Source organism: Sander vitreus, chromosome 4, assembly GCF_031162955.1.
Source record: "Sander vitreus isolate 19-12246 chromosome 4, sanVit1, whole genome shotgun sequence".
Taxonomy (NCBI): Eukaryota; Metazoa; Chordata; class Actinopteri; order Perciformes; family Percidae; genus Sander; species Sander vitreus.
In genome coordinates, this window is record NC_135858.1 from 10,993,483 (window position 1) to 11,000,755 (window position 7,273).

Below are 7,273 nucleotides of genomic sequence, written 5' to 3' on the forward strand. Positions count from 1 at the left end.
CTGGGTGAAGTTTTTATGGTACAGACTCATGCGTCTCATCCAGGATAGTAAAGTAGGCCAAGGCTGATATCATCTGATACACTTGTTTGCTCGCCAACCATACAATCACAGTCCTTCCCTGCTGAGGAAGCATTCAAACTGCTATTTGAACATCAATGCAGCATGCAAATAACATTCACCATCCCTTTTCACATCAGATAAGATAATCCACAATGCCACGTCTGGCAGTACAGAGATGTGTTTTGCATCCTAAGGCTACGCTGTTACAAAACATCATAATGAGCACGCTCAGCAAGTTCCCTTGGAAAAAAAGAAGAAGAGGACAAAGTTAGTGAGTATGTATGTATAGTGTGCATGTGTGCACTTGTGTGTGTGTGTGTGTGTGTGTGTGTGTGTGTGTGTGTGTGTGTGTGTGTGTGTGTGTGTGTGTGTGTGTGTGTGTGTGTAAAAGCACACAGAGACTTAATGGTAAGAGAGAAGGAGAGGGAGAGAGGATTAGAGAGGAGAGTGGAGGGGTGAGGTGGCCCTTTAATTTGGAAAGTTTGATGTGAATGACGCACATCTGGCTCCCCTAGATGATGGATTCTGCTACACATGCAATATGGGAAAGTGATCCGTCCTTCTATCTTCTCCCCAGTTTCTTACCTCAGCCTTCCATATCATCAACATGCAACTATTTTTTCCCCCCCTCGTCTCACGCTCACATCACTTCCTGCTTTCATGACTCCTTCAGCTGGTTTGAGCATAGATATAGAAACATACAGTAGATACCTCATTTGGCACTGCTGTATGTCACCACTATGCATCTGGGCATCTGCCATATTGGATAGGTCAAGATCTGCTTCAAAACAAATACAATGTATTGAGAGAAGCCGGCTTCTCTACAAAATCGACTGTTACTCGTTTAATTATAAACCAATTTTCATGAAATGTGGTTTGCTATAAACGTGAAAAATTGAACATGATACTGGTTACTTGTTGGAATTAAATTTGGTATATTACTAATTCTAAGTAATTTGTGCGCAACATCTCAATTGGTACATTTTTCAACGGTTACAGAAACAAAAAAGTTAAAAAGTTACAGGAAAAAAAAGTTAAAAAGTGCAGTTGCACTTGCCAAAAAATATAAAATTACTGTCTTATTGATAATTGATTATTGATTGCCTATCACTGGCAGTAGGATAAATCACAGAAAAAGTGAAACTAGCAAGGATTACCTCAACAAATGTAATGGCTGCTGAGCAATCCTGGAACTGTGGGTAGTTTCAGCATGCACAGTACTTTTCCAACACACAATGCCTGCAGTCAAGTTCACCTTCATCTTCTGTGTGCTGAAGTTAATGTGCTTGCTTGTGACACTGTCTGCAGCATGTAGACCGTAGCCTGTTATGATGTAGAACCTCTTTTCATTCTACTTCATTTAGGTGGGATATATTGTCAATGTGTGTGTGTGTGTGTGTGTGTGTGTGTGTGTGTGTGTGTGTGTGTGTGTGTGTGTGTCAATGTCTGAGTGATGCAAGTGAGCAATGGGGGCTTTCTAGTATCCTTGCAGTCCAACCACCATGAACACAAGGGCCTCACTTGCTACACTAGTCTCGCCTGACATCTGTCATCTGTCTGTGTGTGAGAGTCATACTGCACTTGTCTCCTGATAGCCATGACATCCATCATAAGACACATATTTTGCTGGATCTTCCTGGTTTTTCCATTGTAGCATGTCTAAATGTCCAGGCTTACCATCCTACCTGTGAAAAAAAAATTGTATGCACAACTACAACACATTAATTGTAAAGGCTGGAGATGGGATTGGTGGATGCTGATAGTAAAGTACTGTGCATACACACTGCGTGTGGATGTGGGAATAGAACCTGCCAACAGTAATGCACCTATAACAAACAATACTTCTGTACAATACATTTGTGTATGTATACCTTTGAAGCGTGTGAGGATGAGTAAGCGGTATGTGCATTGTGTTCCCTAAACAGCTTTAGCCGTGCAAGTGAAGGGTCATCGTAAACTCCCTTGGAGCCGAAGTGTAGCCATGGAGCTGTTTTAGGAGTTCAACTGGAAGATCTGGAATGTTAAAAAAAAACGGTATAATCTTATATAAACGAGGAAACCTACCAGAATAGTGGTCAATCTTTAGCTTTAGTTCCTCTGAAATGATATTTTTCTCTTTTAAAGGTCCTATGACATGCTGCTTTTTGGATGCTTTTATATAGGCCTTAGTGGTCCCCTAATACTGTATCTGAAGTCTCTTTCCCGAAATTCAGCCCTGGTGCAGAATTACAGCCACTAGAGCCAGATACACAATGAGCTTTACTTAGGACGTGCCATTTCTGTGTCTGTAGCTATAAATGCTATTGAGGAGGAGAGAGGGGGGGCAAAGTGGAAGGTGGGGGTGTGGCCTTGACCAACTGCCATGCTTCACTTGTTTTCAAGCCATGAGGTCTCTCTCTTTCTCATGGGCGGGCCAAATTCTCTGGGCGGGCAAAGCAGAGAAAGGGGAGGTAACCTTCCTCCTTATGACGTCATAAGGAGCAAGATTCCAGATCGGCCCATCTGAGCTTTCATTTTCTTAAAGGCAGAGCAGGATACCCAGGGCTCGGTTTACATCTATCGCCATTTCTAGCCACTGGGGGACCATAGGCAGGCTGGGGGAACTCACGTTAATGTTAAAAAACCTCATAAAGTGAAATTTACATGCCATGGGACCTTTAAATCATCTAGCAGTGATTTTAAAGTTTGTTTCGGTCTTCTTTTATGATCCTCAAATGTTGCCTGAGCCTCAGCTCTCTTATGTGTGACTCGATCAGAGTCAAGGTCCTAATGATGATTCTATGAAATATAACACTTGTTGGGATCAGCGCTATAAAACAGAAACAGAATGTTGCAAAAGTGTTGTGGAAAATAACTGCTTTGTTACACTTATTTGACGAGTTCAGCGGTTCAGGAGATTGAGACAAAGTCACAGGATCATCACTTGCATCACCAGATTGTGTTAATATCCTTGTTGACTTGACTTGACTCTATTGAGCATCTTCAAATTAAGAAAGAAATCAATATTAAACAAATCTAAATGGGACATTCACTTTCAATCTTAGGTTTAGTGGTAGTTATTTTTAGTTATGCTAGCCAGAGATCATTTGAATGCTCATCATTCCAATCAGTTTCCACCATATATTGACACTGTTTAACACAACGAACACTATGATCTTATGACTTGAAAATGCACTAACCTTTTGTAGATGGTCTGGAAAAGATGCAAAAACTGAAGGGATCACATAAAATCACCCACATTGAAATGACAGAGAACTGTATGGTCCTTATGTGCTTATTCCAGAATCTTTTGGGAACCTTTGACAAAAACAAGGCCATCTCAAAATTACTTCTGGCATGTAGATGAATGATAGGTACAGTCAGTGCATTAAGCTAGCAGCATAAATAGGGTTTACTAGATCTAGCTTATATTAGGCTAGCTAGTGTGTAGAATCTCATGAGCAAAACATATTCCCGCTAGTAACTGTCTATAATGTAAATTATACAAAGAGTGAGGTAATTGTTTAGTAAATTCGATAACCCATGGTCACGTAGTGCTTTAACAATTATTGAGTAACGTTAACATCATGTTTTCGTTCACTTTAGGTAGGCTAGCCATCATAACGAAGGTGTCAGGTAATTTTCAGGATAGTCTGAAGGGATATTTCATGTTCACTAACTTACATAACAGTCAAATACAAAAGATTGGCCACTTACTTGTGAAAAGCTATCTCACGATGCCTGTTTTGCAGCATTTTTCCAAATGGTCTAATTTTCTGCTCTCTTGACTGTCGATTGCCCCAATATGGCGACCACGCAGCCGTACGTCAAATCTCAAACACGGCATCTACATTTCTATATCTATGGTTTTGAGTGTACCGAGCTGCAGCACCACCTCTGGGCCAGACGCTCTACTCTGTTGCATGAGAGTAAATCGCAGCTCTGTCCGGCACACTCAAAACACAACAGATAATGTGATTGATATTTCACAAGTTTGTACCAAGTGGTGGAAGAAGTACTCTTTTACTGAAGTATCCTTTTACTGAAGTAAAAGTAGAAATCAAACAATGTGTAGAAATACTCTGTTACAAGTAAAAGTCATGAATTCAAAATCTTAGTATTTGCATCAAAATATCCTTAAAGCACCAAAAGTAAACCCATTTCAGAATAATGTGCATTATATTATTGGTTGTATATTATAATAATTGATGCATTAATGTCTACATCACTTTAATGTTGCAGCTTGTTAAAGTGGAGCTAATTTTAAGTACTTAATATACTGCTGGGTAGCTGGTGAGAGCCAGTAGTTCACAGTCATGACAGAATCACAAATCTCTCTGGGAGGTATTAGTCTCGCTTTGCCAGACCTTCCTCCACAGCGCTGTGGAGGAGGGTCTGGCTAGTCCACACAGCATTCCGGGATGGGAGAAAAAAACGTGCTCTGGTTTATTGGCATTTCTTAAAACCAATCACAATCGTCATGGGCGGCGCTAAGCTCCGCACGGAGCAGCTGCAAAATAGTTAATAGATTTCAATTCATTCAATTAAGTGCTTTAAAATGACTCATTAGGTTATTAGAAGAAGAAAATTATACTCTAAAGTCATTTTTTCTATGTCAGAACTATGTCCATCCTAGTTTGTCAGCCATTATTTTAGGTCACACTATATGTGTTATTCTATTAAATGATTTACTGATTTGTTTTTAATAATCATAACCATATTTCTCTTGGACTGAGCAACTGTCCTGTCATAAACAAAAATAACTCTCACACAGTTGTTCAGTCATGACAGGAGACCTGTTGATCTCTGTTACAGTGTTGATTTATATTCTGAACTAAACAGCCCTCCCTTTCAGGGTCACCTGACCAGCCCCTAATTTCCTCATGCAATCCATCTCACCACAAAAGACTTTCTGGCATCTTTATCCACACTACCATTATAATATTTGAATATAATTCAACACAATTTAGCTTGAACCTAATACCGTTTTAGTTTAAAATCAATGATTAGATATTTTTAATGCTTCATGAATTTAAGTGTATAGATTTGAGTAACTATTCCCTCAATTTTTGAGCACTGAGTCCGATATGTCCAAGAAGATTATGTCTACTAACAATACAGTATTGGTAGTGATACACCGGGAAATGAGTTGGCATGTCTGCAAGAAGGATTTAATATAACTGAAATGCTGCCAACTCTATTGTTTGGCATATTTCCTGAGTGAGTGTTATCCATCTGAGTTAAAAAAAAAAAAAATAACAATAAGATAAATGTTATATGGCCTCATATCCTTGAAATTAAAACAGCCTATGCTTCAGTAATTGACTTCAATGAACAGGAGTCCAGGACCAGTGTGGTTTGGAAGTAGTGTTATATATAGTAAAGTCTTATGTCCATGTGTGTTTTGGAGACTGCAAATGAAATGCAAAGATTTAAAGCTGTACATGGACCTGAGTCTGGGTGACGCACACACGCACGCACGCACGCACCCGAAGAAGAAGAAGAAGAAGTAAAGATGGCTGCAGAAAAGGCCTGGCAGAGTATGACAGAGTATCTGCGGATGCCAGTGGTTGCGTATGATTAAGCAGAACATGACGAGCTTCTTCAACATAATTTGAACACTTCGATGCTAGTTGCCGTAAACTGTGACTTAGTTCTGTGTGTTACTGGCCGTCTTGTTCTAATGTTGGCTGATCTGATCTGGGGTGATGGAAATTAAGAAACCCGGTGTGAAAGTGGCGAAAAAAACCTCTAAATTTCTAACATTCTGCTAAAGAAAAAAAACTGTTCAACAGTCGCAAAATGTCTGCATAAGAAAGTTCCAATCAATAAATGTGCCATGACCTCCCAGCCCTCGGAGAGAGTTTCAATCTTGGCCACAATGATGGGCAACACACAAATATGCACACAGAAGTGATTGTACATCTATGTCTACACACACACACACACACACACACACACACACACACACACACACACACACACACACATACAAAACAACTGGCCTCCAACAATAAAATTGTAGAGGATGTTGTTCCACTAAAGCAAGGAGAGGACTTCATTTGCGAATGTGTTATGTAAGACTGAACCAACAGAACCAATCACCAAGGATCCACTCAAGGTTTCATATAAAAAATGCATTTGGTTATCACATTGATTCATTTGTTAATCCAAGGAATTTAAAAGTTGGTTATCCAAAAAATAGTGATTACATTAAATTATACAGATAAATACAGAACAATAAACCTTCAGAAGGTACAGAGGAAGTGTTCAGTGTTCAGCATGATATTTCATATGATGCTTATTGCCATACCGCACAATAAAATATCTGCAGTTTCTTCCAGCTATCAGCTGGAGATTGGCTACTATTTTGAGGTCAGCTTTAGAGGACAGGATTAGTTGATTAGTCAATAATTAGAAAACTAATTTAACAGCTTTTAAAGCTAAAATGCCAAACCTTCTCTGACTCAGCTTTTCAATTTTCAAATTCACCTTGGGTTTCAGGAAATTTCGAAAGTTTTATCAAGCATTCTGAGGCTCTGGAGGGTGATGTAAAAAGACAGAAAAGACGACTCTTTGAGATAACTGAACAGTTACTGTAATGAAATGTTGTAATGTAATGTTGTAAAAATGTTTGTCAATATTTGATGTATTTTATATATGTTTGGTGTTATAAAGATTTAGTATTGACCCAGTATCCCACAAAATAAAGGGGGAGCATTAAGAAATACAGTACAGTAGAACATGCATCACATGGTGAACTACATCAATTGTATTCAAATTCTATGTTCTCCATAACTCTTCATTGAAGTCCACTAATGATGGAAGCATCACACCAGATGAGATCTTTTGAGAGCAAATCAGAGTTGTAAATTATTTTTTATATTTTTATAAATGATTTTTCATCATGTCCACTGTAACCTCTTGTGCCTCTCCTCATCTTGGCCCAGAGAGCTCTCCTCTGGAATAGATTGTGTGACGTCCATAAGCTTCTCTGTCAATCTACAGACGCCTGGCCTTGAAGTCAGTGTCCATTTGGCACTGCGTCCACACTAATGGATTTGTAAACATTAGGACCAACATGTCCACACACACCTCTACACACGCATACAATTTCTCTCTTTCACACTCACTCACTCCCACACCTATGTCCAGATGATTATGGGGCCATAAGGTGCCCTCTGACTCCATCAGCACAAAAGTAATCCTGTTGCTCCAGAGAAGAATCACCAGG